This window comes from Talpa occidentalis, unplaced genomic scaffold (assembly GCF_014898055.3).
Source record: "Talpa occidentalis isolate TD23 unplaced genomic scaffold, MPIMG_talOcc4v2.1 talOcc4.14, whole genome shotgun sequence".
Taxonomy (NCBI): Eukaryota; Metazoa; Chordata; class Mammalia; order Eulipotyphla; family Talpidae; genus Talpa; species Talpa occidentalis.
The window spans coordinates 22531971-22553782 of record NW_023601433.1 but is presented as its reverse complement, the minus strand read 5'-3'; the positions used below and the strand labels follow the sequence as shown (position 1 = coordinate 22553782).

The 21812-nt window shown below is 47.6% G+C and overlaps 1 long non-coding RNA gene across 1 annotated transcript; it reads left to right on the top strand.

Annotated features, from left to right (window-relative positions):
• The first annotated feature begins 4635 nt into the window (after positions 1–4635).
• LOC129145728 (uncharacterized) lies at positions 4636–7762 on the top strand. The gene is made up of 3 exons (XR_008551710.1): positions 4636–4794; positions 6139–6349; positions 6822–7762. It is a non-coding gene; the product is annotated as an uncharacterized LOC129145728 (long non-coding RNA).
• The last annotated feature ends 14050 nt before the right edge of the window (positions 7763–21812 follow it).

Here is a 21812-nt window from a genome sequence, read left to right as displayed (position 1 = left end):
CCCCAGGGAGGAAGTCAGGAAACAGGGGGTGATCAAACAAGGCCAGGGTCAGCTAAGAGGTGCAGACTGGTCAGGGTCATCTGCATTCAAGTGCATCAAAGTTACCTGGAACTTTCTATCACCTCTGATGCTGGGCTTCCACAGATTTGCAGAAATTCTGGAATCAGATCCTTAACATCTACATTTTTATGAAGCTCTATAGGGACTTCTGATTTCTAAGCCAGTCCAGATATCCCAAGTTCCATGGGGCCTTCTGACTCAGACCTCAAGGCTGAGACTCACTCACTACCTTTGCCCCAAAGAAAACTTTTTCAAACATTGCTTCTTCTCTATCATTGTAATCTATTTCAAGTCACATGATCAAACAGTAGTGGTTTCTTGTGGGACATCAAGCTCCTCAAGGGCTGGGGTAGAATCACGGTTTCATCATTTGCCATGAGCAACACGTGGTATATGACAGCTTCCTTGAATGATCAGTCAATCTTTAAACCAAGGTCTGCCAAGATATCTTTTCTTTCCTCCCCTTCCCAAATTATACAAAACTTTAAATTTAATACAGAACCAGACAGTGTATTCAGTATTTTGATGCTTAGAAAAAAGAAAACAAGGAAAAAGGAATTTTAAAGACTGCATGTATGCTGGTATGTGAAAGAGAGAGATGGACAGACAAGCCTGAGTTGAGTGAAACAGACACAACACAGAGACAGGTGTTCCAAGGAGTCTGGTTCCCCGAGATGCAGAGGTTTGGGATGTTGGGAGTTGGCATTGTTGGGGCACAGAGGAAATATCCCTCTACCCCTCTGGGTCCTTCTCAGGCTGGTAAAGTCATCAAATCAACATCAGACAGATTAATAGGAGAATGGCATAATTTTAATTACATACAAATAGAGAATCTACATAGATATAAATTCTAAAGCAAATAGCAAAATAAGAATATGTATCCATACTGACCCAGTGGGATAGGGACCTGGGGCTTCAAGCAGAGAAGAGGGTGACTCACATGATGAGGATAGGGTGACTCATGGGACAGAGACCAGATGTTCTATAATTAGATGTTGGCACTGCTATATAGATAGGTGTCCCTGATAGTAAGGTTATATCTAGTAAAAAAAAAATTCTAATTCTGCATAATACTCTCACTTTTTACTCTTCTAGGTAGTTAAGGGAGTGTTAAAGTTTCTTCTGAGCCTGCAGGAGCTTGAGTGACGTCATTACAAAAATATCCACATACCAAAGTGACACGCCTTGGGAAGACCTGCTCTAGACATTGTGGGGAGAGCTACCTTTTGGCATCTTTCTGCCTCCTCACTAGCGTCTCTCCATGACTTTCTAGGAAGGTTAGTTTAATGTGCACCAATTGGCTAGAGAGAGCCACGAGAGAGGGCACTGTGGGAACAGGTGGTTGGTACAGCGTACACATCACGTGTCACTGGGAAATTGATTTCCCCAAAGCCACTGTTGTTTAAAACCTGATCATTGCTTCGGAGTCTTGAATTTACTCTGCCAGTCATGAAACAGATGTGTTCAAAGGGGAAGACTTGAGCCTGGGAACCCAGCCAGGCATGCCAAGCCTGGAACCAGGTGCCTAGAGGGTGAAATCATAAATGGGAATGAGGCAAATATTTGTGAGAAGCAGCCTGAGCACCCAAAATAGAAGAGGCACGAACAGCCACACGTCCAAACCGTGTTCTTTCCCTGGATTGTGGAGGGGTGAAGGGAAAATTTTCCTCTCCCCTTTAGGCTCTTCTAGTCCTGGTCAAACAACAGATTAATATCAAAAACAGATTAGCAGGAGAAAAAGGCCATATTTAATTACATGTATATGGGGTACTCAGGTGACTGTAAACTCTATAGCAGACAGGCCAGACCAAGGAAGGGTCTTTACTTTGGAGCTAAGGAGTGAGGGTTTCCCTGGGTATCAGGGAAAGAGGATTGGGCCTCACATGACAAGGAGGGGCTGACTCAGATGACAAAGCCCCAGATGTTTGCCCTGCCATGGGTTCTCCTATATCAATGTTATTTCTGGAAATGATCCTAAATCTGGGTTATCTTCATTCTTTGATGGTAATCATTTCTCTTGAAGCTGGAAGGGCCTGGAGACCTTGTCCCACATTAAAAAAAAAAAGTTTGCTCTGAATATCTTGAGGCCTCTCCTTCACTTACAAGCCCTCTTGTGGAATGAAACCCACAAATGAGAGTTTAGGGAAAGTGGTGGGTCTTGGGGGAGCACAGGCTATTACTGGCAGGCACCACTTTGCACACCTGAGGTATCTCTTGGGTCTGGCAGCCCCAGATCTTGTTCTGGCCCCCCAAGGGGCAGGTCCATTTACATCCTGCAACTCTTACTCCATGACAGGAATATTCAGTGCCCTCAGCTTCCTCACCTGGGGCAGGCCCTCCTCTGCCTTTCAATGGGGTGGAGAGTGGGGCAAGGTCTTCACATTCCTCTCACCTTATCTCGCAGGAGCCTCTCTAGTCTCTGTTCTATCTCATCTACCATCTGGTTTTGTTTTCCTCAGGAAAACAGGGTCTGCAGCATTTTTCTCTACACAGCTTTCTCAGAGCTCTACCCTCTTGTAATCACGTACTTTATAGCAAAGAGACCTAGCAACAACCTGACAACAACACTGAGTGTTAGTTGCGCAGTTAGGCCCTGCACTGACTCACCTGCACAAATACACACCAGGCAGGCATGTGCAGAACAGGTGTGCCCCTCAACCTCTTACTGCCATGGAAAGATTCAAAACTTTCTAACACAAAGGAGACAGATAAATAAGCAGACCTTTAACCCCAGTTCTTCCCAATCAACAGTTGCAGTATGGACTCTGAATTAAGCACCCATGGGGGTGCTTAATAGAAGGTATCAAAAGGCCCAGCTACTCTGCTTTCCCAACACTTCTATTTAGAGATTTCTTCATCACCAAAGCATTCCTGAGCCATAGACCAGACTGCCTTAGCTGGATGTTGCTCTGACTGGTGGCACCCAAGGATCACCCCACACACACACCTCTTCCAAAGGCTCCATCCATACAGAGTCCCCCTGGGAGCTCCCTTGTGTGAGTCACCAGTTTTGTCCTCATGACAACCCTGCAGGCTGGTAGTACATGGCCTTTGTCACTTGAAGAAATAACAGAGTTCAAAGTTCACAGTTAAGCTAATATGACGACCCATTCACCATCTTGCACCCCACTGTGTACCCAAGTCTAGGGAGTAATCAAAAAGCTTAAAAATAAGTGAGAAAAAGCACAGCAACCCTCTTTCTCTTTTGCCTCTCTCCCCAGCTCCTTCTAGTCTGCCAAGGAGAGTCCAGGGTGAGCTGGCTCCTCAGTTGTTGGTTCCACCAAGCGGGGGAGGGGGTTCTTGGGCCGCTAGGAGATTGTGGGCAGTTCATGGGGTGGTTTTACTATAGAAGAGCAAGAGTGGGCAGATGCTGAAAACTCAGGGGACCGTCCATGGCATGGTCTGAATGCCAGCAAGTGCCACGGTCTAGGCCACACGGGGAAATTCCCACCAAATCCAACTACACCGACACACACACACGGCCTGATGAACTGGCTCAGCGCAGAGATCCCAGAGCCAACTGCTAAGTGGTGAAATGACGTCAGTTTAAATCAGACTTCAGATCAGAAAAAGAGACCTCATTCCAGGCAAATGGACAAAAGGACCCAGTGAGAGAGAGTCCTGGGCAAGGAGTCAGGAGGCCTCGGGAAGGGGAGCCTGAGAGGACAGGAAGGCGCATGAATGGCCCTGCCACTGCAGACCAGCCGCCCTTAACCTTCGCAACCCAGAAGACTCTCATGAGCTAGATCAGACATCTGAGGAAACTGCCCATAAACTCTTGCTAAGTTTTTGCACACAGTTTTTTAAATCACATAAGAATTTTTTTTTTGGTCATATGAGGGTGAAAAATCAACCCAGAGACCATAACAGGATGTGACATGACGACTTGTCCTGTGTGTTAGGGTCTTTGCTGAAAAGAACAGGCAGCCAGCACCTGCCCTTTCTAAAGAGAGGTGTCAGATATAACTGCAGGGGGCTCAGGATGGCTGAGCCCCCAAGGATGGTTCAGCCACCCCCACCCATGGGTGCCTGGGCCCTTCTGGCAGAGGCACAGAGCCTGCCCGCGCTGGCTTCAAACCCCAGCAGGTTGGCGGAAGGATTTATACCATAGCCTGGGGGTGCGTTGTGGGTGAAGGTATCTCCACACCCCTAACCCTCTCTGGGGAGCCCCAGTTGTTTTCATTTACTCTCACACCAGCTGGCAGGGCCCTGGGCTCCAGACTCTGCCAGCCAGGGCCCCTCTAGATGCGTGACCTAGAACCACTTGCTTCACTTCTCTGAGGTCCCATTCCTCAGCCTCATGAGACAGACAATAATACCACCCTGGCTAGGGTCGGAAACTCCAATTAGGCTTAAATGGACTGTAGGAGTGTGGGTAAGTAGGGGGGCAAGCGTCAGGCTTGTCCGCCCTCCCACTGCGCATGCGCACTCAGCCCAGCGGCGTGGCGTGCGTGGCGTGCGTGGCGTGCGTGGCGTGCGTGGCGTGCGTGGCGTGCGTGGCGTGCGTGGCGTGCGTGGGTGGGGGGCGCAGCGCGGCGCAGCGCGGTGCAGCGTGTTGCGGTGCCAGGACGGAGGAGTGGCCTGGAGTGGCCGAGCGCTGTGGAGTACAGTGGTGACTGAAAGCAGAGAGCGTGAAGACACCAACAGGCCTGCTAGAACTGGTGATGGACCTACCAGGGATGGGCTGTTTGCGCCACAAGGAGGAATCACCAGGGGCTTAGAATGCTCCAACAGGTCATTAATAAGATGGAGTCTGCCCTGGGTTAGGGTACCTGGGGGTCAGGTGGTCCTGTGCTGGAGGAGTAGCAGAAAAGTGTAGCCTACACTCCTTGACACCCTAGATTAAGAGATCCAGATTGCTCTTGCTACCCACACGTGAAAGTTCACCCAGATTGCTACAGGGCTGCAATGATTCCCAATCTGCCCTTGGTTTTTGGTAAATGCAGAGTCTGGAACTTGAGGCTGAGGCCTCGTGATGGGGTGGGGGCAGTGCAGAGTGCCTCTACTGTTAATACCCTCCTCCTTTTATAATAAGTCCATTTTCCATGGGCGCTGTGGCCTGAGAAACTGAGAAACAAAAAAAACTGAGAAACAACTCAGATAAGGGAGAGTAGGCGCTCGAGCAAAGGATAAGAGCTTGTACACAAAGCAAAACCCCAGAGCTGAGGGCCAGCATTCAGAGAGACGGGCCACGGGGGCCCAGGGGGCAGCATTTCCACCATCGGGGTACAAACACGTCTTATAGGAAAATTATACACCCTCCTTCCCATCAAGGGTCCTCATGCCACCCACTGGGACAGCCACAGATACAAATATTTGCAAGGGTAAAGGATGCCTTCTCGTTTTAAACATCGTTATAAAGAAAACATCTTTACAAAATTTTGTTTTGTCAGGAGTCAGGGAACTTTTCCTACGAAGGGCTAGACTGTGGTAAGTATTTTCAGGCTTTTACAGGTCACGCAGTCTCTTTCGCAGCTGCTTGGAGCTGCCCCTGTAGCCATAAAGCAGCCATAAACATTAAGTGAATAAATAGGTATGGGGCGTGTTCCAATAAAACTTTATTTACAAAGGCAGGTAGTGGGCCAGATTTGGTCATGAAGCAGAATTGCTTGTCTCCATGCTCTATAAAATAGCATCTAGCAAAACCAGGGTGATTGCTTTGCAGAGCTGTAGGACAATTCTAGCACCTCCCCCACCACCCATCAAATTCCTGCCTCCATGTCCCTCCAATGTGAAAATTCTGGCACTACCCCTAGTCTTGCAGAAGCTTTTTCCAGATATCAACCAAGGCCTCTGTATACAGCACTAACTCAGGTGCCTGCCTGGCTGTGGATTAGAAGGAACGATGAAGCCAGAGTTAGTCCTAAATACAGCCAGTGAGCAAAGAGGAGCTCAGTGCTCTTAGCTGTCCAGATAGGAAATTATTTTTCTGGTCTATTTCCAAAAAAGCCACACTTATAATAAACAAATTGATGCCAATTAAAACAAGAAGGGAAACTGGCTCCATCTCCAGTGAGGGCTGACAGCAAGCATGTCCTGACTGGAAAACCTGACTTGTAGCTTTCTTCTTCCTGCCAGGCAGTGATGGAGATGTGAAACTGGGGCCAGCAAGACCGAGGCAGACAGGCCAGGGAGACTCACATGTGACAGGAAAGGCTGCTGGTCCCCTCATGTGCCAGGAAAGGCACAGGATGCAGGACTGGAAACATAAATGGAGGCATTTAGTCCAGCTATGCTGGCTGCTGCAAAGACCTGTACAATTTCATTTCCTTGAAACTTCTAAGAAAAGGTAAGGTTGTCTCTGCTTAGAATGAATAAAGATGAGATTCCTAAAAACAGAGAAGGCAGACTTCTTACACTCTGTCCCAGTACTGTAATGATTATTATGGTCTGGATGAAGGGTACTCTTCTAAAGTACTGTTTCCTAAGTGTCAGGCACAATGCTAAATGTATAGTCTCCATTTTATAGAGAAGGGAGCAAAGATTTGGAATGGCTTGTCCAACAATAGACATTTATTGTCTCACAGTTCTGGGGGCTGGAAACCCAAGGTCATGGTGTTGGCAGGATTAGTTCCTCCCGAGGCTGCTGTCTTTGGCTTGTCAATGGTTGTCTTCTCGCTGTGCCCCACGTGGTCTTCCATCAGGGTGGGAATGGAATATGAGCAGGAACAGATAAGTACAACTTCTTGATCTAATGCCTCATAAAGGAAGCTGGTGGCCTTCCTCTCTCTCAAACCCACTTCTCACACGCTACAATGCAGAGGTGACCAGGCAGCTGAGGACCACAGCCAGAGGACAACAGAGCAGTAAGAGAAGGAATAGGTCTTGGAATGACCTCATAGAGCAAGTTCACCCACCTGGTCTACCTCACCTGGGACTGTGCAACAGAAAGACCAAAAGTCCATCCTGCCTGGTCGCGTTTTTTTTTGTTGTTGTTTGTTTTGGTTTTTTTTAAAGATTCATTTATTTATGCACACAAGAACTGGGGTACAGGCCAGAGGTGTGGGAGGGTGAGAGGATTCACCAGAGACAGAGCAGGGACCAGAACAAGCAGATTGACTGAAATGCACTGCTGAGGGAGCATCAGGGAGACAGGAGAGGTCTGCTGCACCATGAGGGTTACTCCTTGGCCGGGGATCGAACTCGTGCTGCAGCAGCTGCAGATAGCTTCATAGGTTGCGTCTTAACCCCTTGTGTCACCAGGGAGGCCCTGGTCTCCTTGTTATAGCAACTTAGCCCAGCTAATTCTGAGGACAGAAGAGAATTTGAGGCTGTTTTCACACTTCCTTCCTGTCCAACTGGTCTACAACATATTCAGCATCCATGGCTAGGGCGGGAGAGCGAGGAGGGCCACCCCTACTGGCCAGCACCCCATTCTGCTTGGAGATACCCATGAGCCCTTCTGGGAGCTCGTGGCTCTCTGCATCCTATGGGTTTCTGTCCCCATCACCCGCCCTATTCCTGTCCCCTCCCCTCTCCAGTACCATTTTCCTGACCCAGACTTCCAAAGACTCCAGGGTGTCAACTGTCTGACTCCATAAATTAATCTGTGGTGATAACAAAGATCAGGGAAAAGCTCCTTCCTATTTCAAGTTTGCTAAAAATCATTTTAAATGCATTGATGTTAATTGTCAGTTTTGCTGTGTATGTTAAGAAAATGAAAATTTTTCTACTCCCATCTAAGAATATAATAAATTATACAAATTGGTGTTTATTAATGTGTAATTTTCTTTGTTTTTGTTGGTCTCAAGCTATAAAAATAAATGAATAAATAAAAAGGCAGGCAGTAGGGGGAGACCCAGGGCCAAAACTCAGGTCTTGAGCCCTGGGCAGTGAAGTTCATATACTCTGACAGCACAAAGGGAATGATATAGGCATTTTAAAAGTGAATTTTTTTAAGATTTATTTATTTATGCATAGAAGAGCTGGGGTGTAGGCCAGAAGTGCAGGGGGTAAGAGGATTTGCCAGAGACAGAGTGGGGAGCAGAACAGGCAGAACTACTGAAATACACTGTTGAGGGGAGCAGCGGGTGAGTCAGGAGAGGTTTGCTGCACCATGTGGGTCACCTCCCTGGCTGGGAATGGAACTTGTGCTGCTGTGGCTGCCGCGAGCTTGATAGTGCTGAGATTTAACCCTTGTGCCACCAGGAAGTCCCTAAAAATGAATTTTTAAACTACTTGGACTAGTTCACAATTTTCCAAGATAGATTCCCAAAATCGATCAAATGGGTGGTTTCCTATGGAACAAGGAAAATCTTGTCTGAAAAACTTCTGTCCTATGCTCTTTATAGGAGAACTTAACTGCTCCCCACAGGGGATTTTGTGAACAAGAAAATTATCATTTACTTAGGTGTGAGTTATTCAGAATATATATATTTTTAAAAAGGTCAAGGTCTCAGATGTTTTCTAGACAAAGGGCACCATGAAATGACCGGAGATCTATGTGTCCAGAATATGTGGATGAATATGTTGCAAAGAATCCAATGGTCAGGAAGCAGAATCCTTCTGGGCAAGAGCAGCCCTTCTAGTGGGTGCCTCCTTTGATCTGGGGATCTCTTTCGTCTTCTGAGGATCCCACAGAACCTTGACATAGGGGTCAGTGTCATCTGCTTTTATGTTTAGAACAAGAGAAGGTGTGACAGGGGTCTCCCTGGTGGCGCAGCACTTAAGCGCTGGGCTGCGAAGCTACCTGCAGCCTCTACAGCGCCAGTTCGATCCCCAGCCACCGGCGGGGGTCCCACATGATGCACAGACCTCTCCTGCCACCCACTGCTCCCCTCAGCAGTGTACTTTGTCAGTCTGCCTGTTCTGTTTCCCGCTCTGGCTCTGGTGAATTCTCTCACCCTCCCACACTTCTGACTGTACCCAGTGCATGTATAAATAAATAAATAAATCTTTAAAAAAAAAAAAGAGAAGGTGTGACAGGCTTCCTGGAGAAATTGTGTGGCCCAGTCAGCGGACACCCAGGCCCACGGAGGGGAAGAGTGCAGGGGTGAGGTTGGGGAGGCTGGCTGGCTCCTTTTCCCTGAGCCACTGCCCTGCAGGGAAGGGCAGGCCACAGAGTAAGAGCAGAGTGGCCTGGAGTAAGGCAGTGGGGGCAGGAAGCAAGGAGGAACAGTGAAAGCAGAAAATTAGGCCACCCTGGAGGCAGCTGCACATCCAAGAATTTCTGGATGGGCCATGGGGAGGGTGATAAACGGAACATTCTGGGGTTCAAGTCTGCCTTTTTTGGTGCCACCCAAGTTAAGCAACATATGGAAGCAATTTTATTTCTTCTCAAATGTTGATGCTAATTTTGAAACCTTTCTATTCTAACAAGACATCAAACTATATAATAAAACACACAGATTGCTGCCCAAGTGACAGAAGCCCACATGCTCCGTGTTATGTTGTTCCAAACGCCGTGCAGGGCAGCGAGTGGCGCCACTGCAGAGGGCTCCACGCAGCCTGACCTCAGGACAGGCAGACCTCTCTCCCTTGCCCCTAGGCACTGGGGAACTTGAACATCATTCCTGAGTAGGAAAAGAACACCCACTGCAACATCTTCTGAGCATCAGGACTCTTACTAGGCTGCTCCCAATAACTCTCCAGAGAAATCTGTCTAAGCCTCTATAGCAGCTGAACAGTAACGTGAGGCCCATTCAGCTAAGAGTCATTAGAAAGAGCAAACAACCCGAACCACAGTTGACCTTTAAACAACATGGGGGTTACAAGCAGCACCCCACCCCCAGTCAAAAATCCAAGGAAAACTTTTTGACTCCCCCAAAGCATAACTGCCGTCATCCGTCGGTATCTGTAGAGAATTGCCTTCAGAACCCCAGGGGCGCCAAAATCCAGGATGCTCAGAGTCAGGCCCCATCGGCACAAGCTCCACACCGAAGGATCTGACCAACTGCACGTCACAGAGGGCTGGATCTGTGAATGCAGAACCCATGTTTAGAAAAAAATTCACACATAAGTGAACGCTTGCAGCTGTAGCCTGTGCTGTTCAAAGGTCGGTTAGTATTTACACTGGATGTCAGCACCAGGTCACGGGAAAGAGATGAGTGAAAATTGAGACGGAAGGTATGGGAAGTCCAATAGTTAAAGAAACAATCCTCCCTCCCTCTCTGCTCTCTTCTTCCCCACTGTTCCTTGTTCTTAGTGCTCTTCAATTGCCAATTGCAATCAATATTTCCTCCAAGTCTTTACCCACTAAAAACAATTTCTCCTTCAGTTACAAGGTAGCTGCCCCATGGATCAAAAAAATCTCCTTGGAAGTTGCTCTCATCCACCGTCAGCCAACGTGTGTTTTCAGAGTGTGACACGCGGCCCCGCTGCGTTCCGGCTGAGAATGTGACCACAGAGTGGGCCGGCGCTTCCCCTGCGGCCAAACCTCAGGCCCAGGCTTCCCTTCCCACCAGACCCTGCCAAGCCCTCCCACCCGGCCTCACCCACATTCCCAGCTCTCTGGGTCAGCTCAGATGACTCCCCAAGAGTTCCTAGACATCAACTGCTTGAGCACCACAAGCATTTCCAAGCCAATCATCCTGGCAGAGCAAGCTTTCAAAAGGTTAGGAGACTTGGATGTCTGGATTTCGGAGGGTGAGCTAGAAAAGAGACGTCCCCCAGCCCCCATCTTCTTCTTGGACTCCACAAACTTACACTCAGACAAAACCAAGCCTGGGGGCGCTCTCCCCCCAGTTCTGCCAGATGAAGCTTCTGTGGGCCTTGCGGGGAGCAGGTGGTTTCACTTTTCAGTTCCTTCTATTTTCTAGGGGGAAAGACACATCCTTCCAGCTTCCACTGGCTGCCTGAGGAGCTTCTATAAGTATAATGATTATTAGGACTAAGATTTCTGGATCACCCACCCTGTGCCCAGCCCTAAGTATTTTATATGCCTTATCTGATTGAATATTCATCAGATTGAGTGGGATTCCCATTTTACAGAGGCAAACTGAAGCTTCAAAAACCTAAATCTTTCAAGATGTCACAGGAGTATTTCAAAACTAAAGCCCCAAATTATTACAATTGAGTCTCCCAAGCCCAACACCCTGAAACAGAGAAGCCAGTAGTCCCCTGAGTGTCCAGGGCTCCCAAGCTCAGGGACATGTTCCTGGACTGTCTCAGTGATGTTTTAGGCCACAATGTGGGCTTTGAATAAAGAGGGTTCCAGAAGCTCGTCCCTAAGCCAGAGGGGTGTCTTCTTTGTCTTCAGCCTTCCTTCTGCATCTTGCCTGCTTTCTTGCCCGGCCTCTGCCCTGAGCCAGTTCCCCTCTATACCCATCAGCTCTGCAGACCCCTCTTCTACACATCATCAGCCCAACTTTCTTCCTCCTTGCTTTTGACCCCCCAGGCTTGAGGGGGTTCTCTAGCCCCAGGAGGCCAGTGTGGCCTCTCTGAGTCTGGCAGCTGCTAATACTTAGAGGAGTATTTGATCATTCCCAAAGCACATTTATACCCATGACCATTGTTCTCTCCTCCTCCCAGAAGTCCTAGGCAATGAGCATTCTTGTTTTCATCTGATAGCCAAAAATAAAAAACCAGAAGCTCAGAGAAACTGAGTAATAACTTGTCTCTAGTCTTCTAGCTCCTGAAAGGCAGATGTCCTTAAGCCCAAGTCCCCTGACCTAGCTCTGGGGCCTCCCTCCTGGGTCTTCATTACCAAGCCCTGGCCTCTTTGCCAAGAGGTGGGCAAAGGACAGGTGTTAGGACACACCAAGGCATATTCATACAGAGAGACTCTCAGGAATGACACTGCAGTATGTTCTGGGGTCCAGGGCATTGGGCAAAGAAGCTCCCCAAAGAAGTAAATGGGGAGAGAACGTGAAAACTTGTGCAGTGATGGAAAAGGGGGAAGGGGAGACATGCATTTCAGAAGCAGGGAGATGTGTGGATAAGAAGAGGAAATACCCAGGACCCAGCAAACAGGTGAGCCCAGCTGACGTGAACTCCAGGGGTAGGGGAGAGGGGGAGAAAGCAAGTGGCCCTAAGATCTGGAGATCAAGAAATCAGCATTTGGGTTTGACTTAAAGGGATTGCAGCAGGGGAGGCAGGGAAGGCTCTCAAGGAAGGAGACAATGAGAAGAGAATGCTGGTGGAGAAGGACCTCGAGTCAGATGGACAGACCAGGACTGTGGAGAGAAGACAACAGACAACAGCAATTCCCTGCGGCCGGCCAACTTCGGCCTATACCTAACCTTCGGCCAGACAGGTAATCACTGCAAATCTCCCCCAGGCTCACAGCATGGCTAGGGGTGTGAGGAGCCAAATTGTTATGCGTGACCCCCACTGCCTCCATCCTTGGGTAGGGAGGGGTGCAGGGAGTGGGTTGCCTAGAGAAGGGAACCTCAGGTTCTGCTCTCCTCTGCCCCTGCCGGCTGCAAGGAGGACCTGGAAGGTGACCCACATTCCACTGACCCACGTACCTGGACATACAGAAAAGTCTCCGCACTGTCAATTCCCAGGCTTCGTGCCAGGGCTGCTGCATTAGGTTCCCTTCTGGTGGGTGAATGGGCTCCAGTATTCTGAGCTTTTTCTTTCTTTAACATACAATTTTTCTCAAGCAGTTTTAGGTTCACAGCAAAGTCGAATGGAAAGTCTAGGAATTTCCCATGTCGCCCTGCCGCACACGTGCGTAGCCCCAGCAGAATGATGCGTTGGTCATAACCAACAGACCTGTCTTGACACACCGTTATCACTCAAAGCTCAGTTTTCATTAGGGTTCACTCTGGGCATTGCACATCCTATGGGTTTGGACAAATATATGACGACATGTAGGCCCCCTGACAGTATCATACTATCCCATAGAACAGTTTCACCACCCTAGCAACCCCCTGTGCTCTGCCTGTTCATCCCACTCTCCCCCAAAGTCTGGCAACCACTGATCTTTCTCCTGTCTCCATAGTTTTGCCTTTTCTAGCACGTCACATAGTTGGAATCATATTGTATGGAGCCTTGCCAGATTGACTTTTTCCACTTAGCAGCGTGCGTTGAAGGCCCCTCCAGGTCTTTTCATGGCTTGATAGCTCATCTCTTTTTAAAACTGTATAATAGTGTGTTGTCTGAGTGTACTACCATGTGTTTACCCATTCACCTACCAAAGGACATCTTGGTTCTTTACACATTTTGGCAATTATGAATAAAGTGACCATAAACCTCTGCAGGCCAGTTTTCATATGGACCTGTCATCAACAACTTTGGTTCAACACAAAGAAGCACGACTATTGGATCACAGAGTAAAAGTATAATCAACTTTGTAAGGTCTTGGTGAACTATTATATCTTGCAAAGTGGCAAAGCAGGAGACTGCTGGTTGCCCCACATCCTCACTAGCACTCGATGTCACGGTTCTGAATTCCCCCATTCTCACAGGTGTGTATGACAAACTCCCCCAGGGTGATTTGTTCTTCCTAAGACTGAGAGCCACTCTCCAGAGGTGTGTCCATGTCTGAGAAATTGGATGTGACTGCTGCAGGAGCAGAGCCATTCATAGGGCAGCCCCGTGCTCTCTGGGACATCAGCTGAGGTCCCAAGCGCCCCTGCAGGACTCCCGGATATAGCATTACTGCAGAGGGTTAACAGCCACTGAGGAAAGCCTCAGCCTGGGGGCTTAGAAGCTCCCAGTACCTCCTGGAAGTTCTGTGAAGAATCCTCAGGTGAGGGTGGGGGCTTGCTTTGTTTGGTTGGTTGTTTCGAAGGCCTCCAAATATGTATTCCAAAAGCCCCAGTCCACAGCAGGCTGATCTTGGCTCTGGTCCCTCTAGCTATTGCCGGCACACAGAGCAGCAATCATGCACAGCGACTTCATCCTCGGGCGCTCAGTGAGCTTGCCAGGGCCAGGATCCTGGAGCGCTCCCAAGGCCCAGTGACGCACAAGACCCATGTCAATAGTTTCCAGTTCTGAAGAGGCATTGGCCTGGAGCCAGCCAAGGACACATGGGAGCCAGGCTGCCCCCAGCACACACCCAGCCACCCAGCCCCACAGCCCCACAGACCCACAGCCTCAGTGGGCTTCTTGGCCTCCTTGACTGTCTCTCAGTAAACACTCTTGCATGGAGTGTGCTCAGTGTCCTCACCAGGTACCCAGCAGCAGCTGTCCTGCTTCCAAGTGAGAGTAACTTCAACTCAGCAGCCTCAGGACTGTGAATATTAAGAAATATTTACAACATCAACTGTTGTCCACAGCCAGGCCCCTTCTCACCCCAGCCCTTCTGAGAGGGTGCAGGCAGGAAGGGGCTGTGCTCTCCTGGGAAGTAGAGAGCTGGTCTGGGGAGAAGGGGCAGGATTTGATCTAATCTTTGGTTGGGATCTGACTCTGTTCCTCCAGTGGATTTTGGAAATACAGCTAATGCATTTGCAAGGGTGGGTACAGTAGATCCCTTTCCAAATGAATGAATTCCTGCAGCCTCAGCATCCTGAAAAGGTGGACTCCTTGAAGCCACCCCCGAATTCCTTGAAGCCACACCTGGATTCCTTGAAGCCACGTCAAGCTGGTCCTTCTCTTTTTGGGTGAGTTTTCACATTCTTGGAGATTCAGCATACCTCTGTGGATTGGTGGGGTCACTTCTACAGCAGAGTCCAGAGGAGCAGGTTTAATCCAAGACAAACCCTATGTGGTGCTAATTTAGAGAAAATATGAGGCAGAGTTACACTTAAGAAACCAGTCTGAAGAAGTAGTAACTGAGATATCACCAAAGTATGGGGCGGAGGGTGTTTCCCACAGGGTCTATATCAGTCTTTTAGAGTAGAATAAACCCAATCTCCTCCTACACTACCTGGGATGTGAGCAACATGATTGAAGCCTGGTTCTTGCTGAGAGCAGGTCATGCTTTAGTCACATCATTATCTTGAATTAATGGTGGGGATGGGACGACGAGCGATGTGTGCAGGATGCTAATAGAAGGCCCCTTGGCTGACTCAAGAGGAAATGTTGGCATATGTCTTGGCCCCCCTTCTACAAACCCACCTGTGGGACTCTTCCCAGGCCTGGAGAAACAGGAGACAGAGGACAAGAAGTCTCCAGGTAGAGAAGAATGTCATTGTAGAGTAAGTGACTGTTGGACTTTTCTGCCCTCCCGCCATTGGCATTGATGATGGATCCCTATGGTCCTGAATGCATGCCTGATGGCAGGCTCCTGGAGTGGGGTGCAGGCATATGTAGGTGGGTACACCTGGGCTGAGAGACTGGGCTCATAAGGGTGGCATTACAGGACACCACCCAAACAGAACTAGAACAAGCAAGAGAGCAGAATGAAAGAGAAGCAGAAGAGAGTAAGAGGAACAGAACCAGAAGGAGAGAGCAGAGAGAGTGTTAGAGAGCCCAGAAAGAATGAATGAAAACTTGTTGGGGGCTGGGAGGCCTGCCAGGCTCCCGCCCCCCACCCCTCCAGCACCCCTGCCTGCCGCGTACCTGGTAAGAGTTTAATAAAAGCTTGAAAAAAGCCACCGAGGGCTCCAGGACTCTCCTTTACCAGTCTGCATAGAATCATAAAGATCCTGCTCCATGCCATCCTGCCCCTACAGTCTTGAACAACGACTGGGTGGTCATGAGCAACATGCAGCAAGGAGTGAGCTCAGACTGTACAGGAGAGATTGAGATTATCCATAAGAAAAAGCTCCTGGCACCCAAACCTGCACACTTCCAGACTGCGTGAGAGCACCTGTGGGATTTCATCTGCACGCCTTTACACAAAGAGCAGTCTTTCCTGAAAGCCAGAGACTAGATGACTTTCAAGACTCCTTCTAGTCCATGATTTCTTGGATTTTTCCATCACAGGCAGCAAGGGGATTGTTTCTATAGCTCTGATGTGAAGGGACAGACTCTGTAGACGATGCAGCAAGAGACTGGAGAGCCCCCGAGCCTCCCCTGTCAGTCCCTGAGAGCGGAGCAGGGTCTTCCCTGCGAAGAACAGTCAGTGCCCCTGGGGTGTCCCCAGGCCTCTCGCCCCACCATTTGTTACAACAGAGCCTGGGTGCCCATCTCCTTGACATGTCTGTGCTTCCAAAACCTGGCACAGAGTGTGTCCTCCATGCGCACTCACTGAATAAACCTTGGATGAACCCTACCTCCCATGCCGTTTCCAGGGCCTGAAAGTATTAGCCTGTGTTCTCTTTTAATGAGCCTGAGTCCTGGGCTGTGAACATAATTTTTTTTTTTTTTTTTTTTAGTTTTTCCTCCACTTATTGGAACAGGATGGGTATTTTCCTTCCTCCCAGTTGGCTAGGCTCCGATAAAACTCTAGTAAGTTCAGAGTTGCTCTTGAGGGCAGGCCTTATTAAGAACAACAGAACGGTTATTTCAAAATGGCTATGTTTCCCTTTTCCCCATCAGAAGCCCACAGGAAATTTTTTTCTAATATTCGCTGTGAGAACCTGACAGGGCTCATGAAGACAAAAGTCACAAAAATGTGGAAGCCCCTCTTAATTCTGGATACACTGGAGTCATGAGCCTCCAGTAACTCATGAATTACAGTTCAACTTTTCCTACCCCGATATTGGCTCCACGGGGTTTCTGTTTCCAGGAGTCTATTCCAATAAGTTGTGATTCTGTTTGTCTGGCTCTACAGTTTTGGGGGGTAGCTGATTCCCTATGACCTCAGTTCTCAAATGGATCTAAAAAAGCATTGTTGATTATTGCCCTTCCCAGCTCTTTTCTTGTGAGCACAGGAGTAATAATTCCTAACATGCTAGACCTTTTCTTCCTGTTTTACAGTTTAGATCCTAGCCCCAGAAAGAGCCCTTCTTCAGAGGATTGTTATGATATCAGTGCCTACAAGCTTAATTGCAACTCCAAGTAGACAAGCTACTTATTTAGCTGGTGTGTAGCTTTGGACCTTGGTGATAACCGCTTCCCATTCCAGTCCTAGAGGCGTTGGCCAGACAGGTAACTCTCCAATGCTGACCAAGGAGGAACTATTTGCCCTTGTTTTGCTGTAAGCCCTTGAAAACTTGTAGTTTGCAGGTTTGATGGCTATAATTTAGTCACTACTAATTTAATCAGCCCTTCCTACTAGTATTCTGAATTTGAGAAATATCATTTACCTTGGTTCATCCAGGGAACCCCAGGAAAACAAATGAGGACAATATGACACGGTTATCTATGTAAAGTATACATGGCAGTTCTTGCCTTGCTTAAGACCCACTAGCCAAACCCACCACCTGTTTCTTCTTTGGTGACTCTTAAAGATAAGTGTAAATTGTGTTGACTGTTCTCATCCCTGCCCTGAAGTTTAACACTGACAATCACCTGTCCTAACAGCTCAAGAAAAAGGTTAATGAATTTTATATCTCAAATTTTACTAAGTAATCAGGAAAATGGAAATTAACAGGTATCCTGGAGGAAGAGAAGTAGCAATGCCGGTTCCCACACTCCTTTTGGTAACAATTAGGGGTGTCTATTCATACAGAAGAAGTGCACACCCTCAGGGCCAGCAGTTCCACTTGTCACAAACATGAATTGGACATTCAAGACATTGAATGGGACAGTCATGGTCACACTAGGTATGACAAGTTGAAATATTGAAGAACAATTTGTGGAGAGTGTTACAAGGGTTTCCATCAGCAATGACAGTGTGTGAGTTAAAATAGCTTGCACTAACAGGGAAATGTCTTTGACAAAATAATCTTGAGAAGCAAGTTGCATGCTCCATATACAAAAATGAATTCAAAATAAAGACTTAAACATAAGAACTGAAACTATAAGATTCCTAGAAAGAAAGCAAGGGGAAAGCTCCATGACATTGGATTTAGCAATAATTTCTTGGACATGGCATCAAAAACATAGTGAACAACAACAAAACTAGGCAAACAGGACCACATCCAACTTAAGAAAAATCTGCAGCAAAGGAAACAACCAACAGAATCAAAAGATAATCTGGGGAATTAGAAAAAATACTTACAAGTCATATATCTGAAGAGGGATTAATATCTAGAACAAAAAAAAGAATGCCTACAGCTGAATATCAAAAATTTAGAATAGCCTGATGAACAAATGGGTAAAGAACTTGAATAGCCATATCTCTAAGATATAGAAACAGATATATATTGATAAAGATACACACACACACACCCAACAAACACATGAAAAGATGGCATTTTGCTAAGTGAAACAAGCCAGCCCCAGAAAGACAAATACTCTATGATCCCATTTATATGAGGTCTCTAAAGCAAACTCATAAGAACTGGTTGAATTGGTGGTTGCCAGGAGTTGTAAGAGGGAAGTTTTGTTCTGTAAGTCTAGAGTTTCCATCATGAAGGATGAGGGGCTCTGGGGCATGTTTCAGAGCACTGTGTGGCTAACTGTGAATGTGCTGGAGAGTGTCGGGTTAAGTTATGTGTGTTTTTTCACAATCGTTCAAAACACATTGCAGAATCACATACATTAGAAAACCATTTAAAGAAAGTTTAAAAAAACATAAAAGGGGCCTCCCCTGGTGGCACAGGCAGTTGAGCTCTGCACTATGAAGCTGTCCACAGCCCCTGCAGCGCTCATTCGATCCCGGCTGGCTGGCGAGAGTCCTACATGGTGCCGCAGACCTCTCCTATCACGCCTACTGCTCCCCTCAGCAGTGTATTTTGTCAGTCTGCCTGTTCTGTTCCCCGCTCTGTCTCTGGTGAATCCTCTTTCCCTCCCGCACATCTGGCCTGAAACCCCGGTTCTTATATAAATAAATAAATAAATCTTTAAAAAAAAAATAAAAGAACATCACATACTGTTGATTTTATAGATGTGTACATATGTCAAAAAAATATAAGTAAGTGTGAGAAAGATAAAGTCTGATTGATGGAAGCAATTGATGGGGGGAATCACAGAGGAGGGTCTTATTTTTCTGGTGAAGCAATAATGTTTTATATTTTTATATGTAAGATCTGGAGTGAACTGGGCAAAATCACTAAAGATTTGTTTTTTAAATTGGGTCTATCTTTCAATTTGTTTGAAAAGTTTGATCAATTTGAATAAAAATCCTTCCTGCCTTCCTTCTCCAGAATCCCTTGTAGGTGTCCTGATGATGCTGCTGGCCTCCCGACCACATGTAACCATGGTTGAAAGCAAAGCTCCAGGTCAGGGCCACTGCCACAGTCCAGGTGAAGTGAGGGTCTGGACCAGGCAGGAGTAGTGGTGTGGAAAGAACATCCCATTTGGGGCTTCTTTCAGAATGGAGCAAATAGAAAGGAGGACAAACAGCACAGATGCAGGGATCGCTCTAGGGTCTAAGAAAAAGAGGAATCAGAACAACCTCAGCCTTGGGCCCAAGTGACCAGAAGGATGCAGTTACCTGATGAAAATGGAGAACAGGGAGAGGTAGGTTGGGGCAGGGGCTGCTAGGGGAACTTAAATCATTTATTTTGGACACTTGTGGTTATGATTTATATATATATATATATATATATATGGTCTTCTGTTTCTGGCACAGATTTCCTAAAAATCTTGGGATTTCTTATAGTGAGAGCAGGAAGGGTGTCTCTTGTATTAATGAGGTAACATTTTGGAAACACCTAAGGAAGAGGTTGGTGGAGCCAACAATGTGATTAGAAGTTTGAAGCTTTAAGCCCCACCCCTCTCAACCCCTGAGGGGAGGGGAGAAGGGTGAAGAAGCTGGAGGTTGAATTCAGTCACTAGTGGCCAATGATTTAATCAACCATACCTAAGTAATGAAGCTTCCACAGAGGCCATCCCTGGGCCACGCAAGCCTGAGTCCCACCCAATAGAAAAGCAGAGAACATTCCAGAAGGTCCAGACACACATCCATGCTTCTACCCTTCCATCTACTTTCTCCGTGGTATCAGGGCAGACCCTTTTTCTTAGGCCTATTTCAGTTTTATTCTGTTTACTCTTCTTATTTGTGATGTTTGAAAAGTTTATATAAATAACCACCAAAATCAGTTATTGTATTTCTCCCAGCAGCCCTTCCCACCCCCTGCCCCAATTCCTTCTCTTCAGTAAGAGAACTGTCCTACCGGCTTTTCCTCACAGCCCACACAGTTCCGCAAGTGCCTCTGGCTCTCCCTTCCGGTGGAGACTTGTCCCATTCACCCTTTTCATCCTCAATCCCTCCCCACCCTCCCCAGATCCTCCTGCTCCTGTCCTGTTTTTATTCAAAACGTATCCTCTTCTATCTAACACAATATTTATTTGCTAATTATGTTTATCTGTCCCTATGTATGGCCCATGTAAGTGCCACAAAGGCACACTCTTATCTATTTTGCTCTTGCTGCATGCCCAGCATCTAGGGCAATGCCTGGCTCTGTGAAATGAGTACAGAGAAGCCCTGTTGTAATGAGGTCGGGAGGCTAGGAGAGGGTACCCACGTCCATGCAGCCAGCAAACTACAGGAGCCTGTACACCTTACGTTTCCCATGAAAAGTGACATTGCTCCCACCCCAGCAGAAGAAAAATGAGGCATTTCTTTCTCACAGTCTTTCCAAAGCAGATACAAGAGGCTGCTGGCCCTGAGATGGGGAATGTGCTTTCTAAATTCTTCTTTGTTGTTGGTTCCAAATAAACCCAATTTATAGGGCCTCCCCGGTGGCGCAGCGGTTGAGCGCTGGGTTGCGAAGCTGCCCGCGGCCTCTGGGGGGCCAGTTCGATCCCCGGCTGCTCCCCGACCACCAGAGGAGGGTCCCACATGGCGCGCAGACCTCTCCTGCCGCCCGCTGCTCCCCTCAGCAGTGTACTTCGGTCCTTCTGCCTGTTCTGCTCCCCGCTCTGGCTCTGGTGAATTCTCTCACCCTCCCACGCTTCTGACTGTACCCAGTGCATGTATAAACAAAACAAACAGATAAATAAAAAAAAAAAACATGCCTCTATTTAAAAAAAAAAGAAAAAAAATTAAAAAAAAAATAAACCCAATTTATAGTGGAATAATGAATCACTTTTTGTTTTGAGGTTCACAGCACCAGGCACTTGTTTGATTACCGTATGTTGAATGAACAAAGGCGGGAAACTTTATTCATGAGAAGCTGCCAGATCCTGAACCTGTGACGTGAACCTGGGCAGCCAGTTGTGGTGCCAGGACAGAAGTGCACACTGGTGTTTGACAATGAATGGTGCCAACTAGCCTCACACATACTGTAGGTGAACTGGGCAAAGCTGCAGAGTCAGCCCCCACCTCTACAGACACTCCATGGAGGAAGGCGTCCTGGGGTGAGGGAATAACAGCAAGTGGGGGTGGGAGGGTCCAGAGAAGGAGAGCCAAGCTTTCTGGCAGGACACCTGGCTAAAACCAAGGCTGATCCTACCAAGTTCATGGACCTCAGACTCTACATGGTGCTGTTTCCATAACTCTGGGACTAAATGTATTATCTAAAAGGGGAGGGGCAGGTGATAAAAACTGAAATTGACACGTATAAGGCTTTTAGCATGAAAGCTACCTCTTACTAAAGCCCCGCTGCACAGTTTTCATAGACTTCAAGCTATCCATAAGGAGGTACCTGAGCACAGCTTTTGAGGATGGGATCACTCAAGAAACCGGTTTTTTATGCAAATATTTATTGAGCACGCACAGTGTACCAGGCTCAGAGCTACAGGCTCTGACCCAGAGTAAGGTGTAGGCAGGAGACCTTCAGATGTTTCCAGCTGCCTCTGACAGTCTCCCCAAGGGAGCCTGGAGAACCTCAATCCATTTAACATGCAAATGGGAACAGTATTTCTCTCCAGGGGAAGCTGCCTGGCTCAGGCTTTGTAATAGCTGCTTCTTTCTCTAAGAATGGCACTTCCCCAGAGAAAATTCACATTTTTAATCTCCGCTGTGTATTGTTCACAGCCTCCCCACC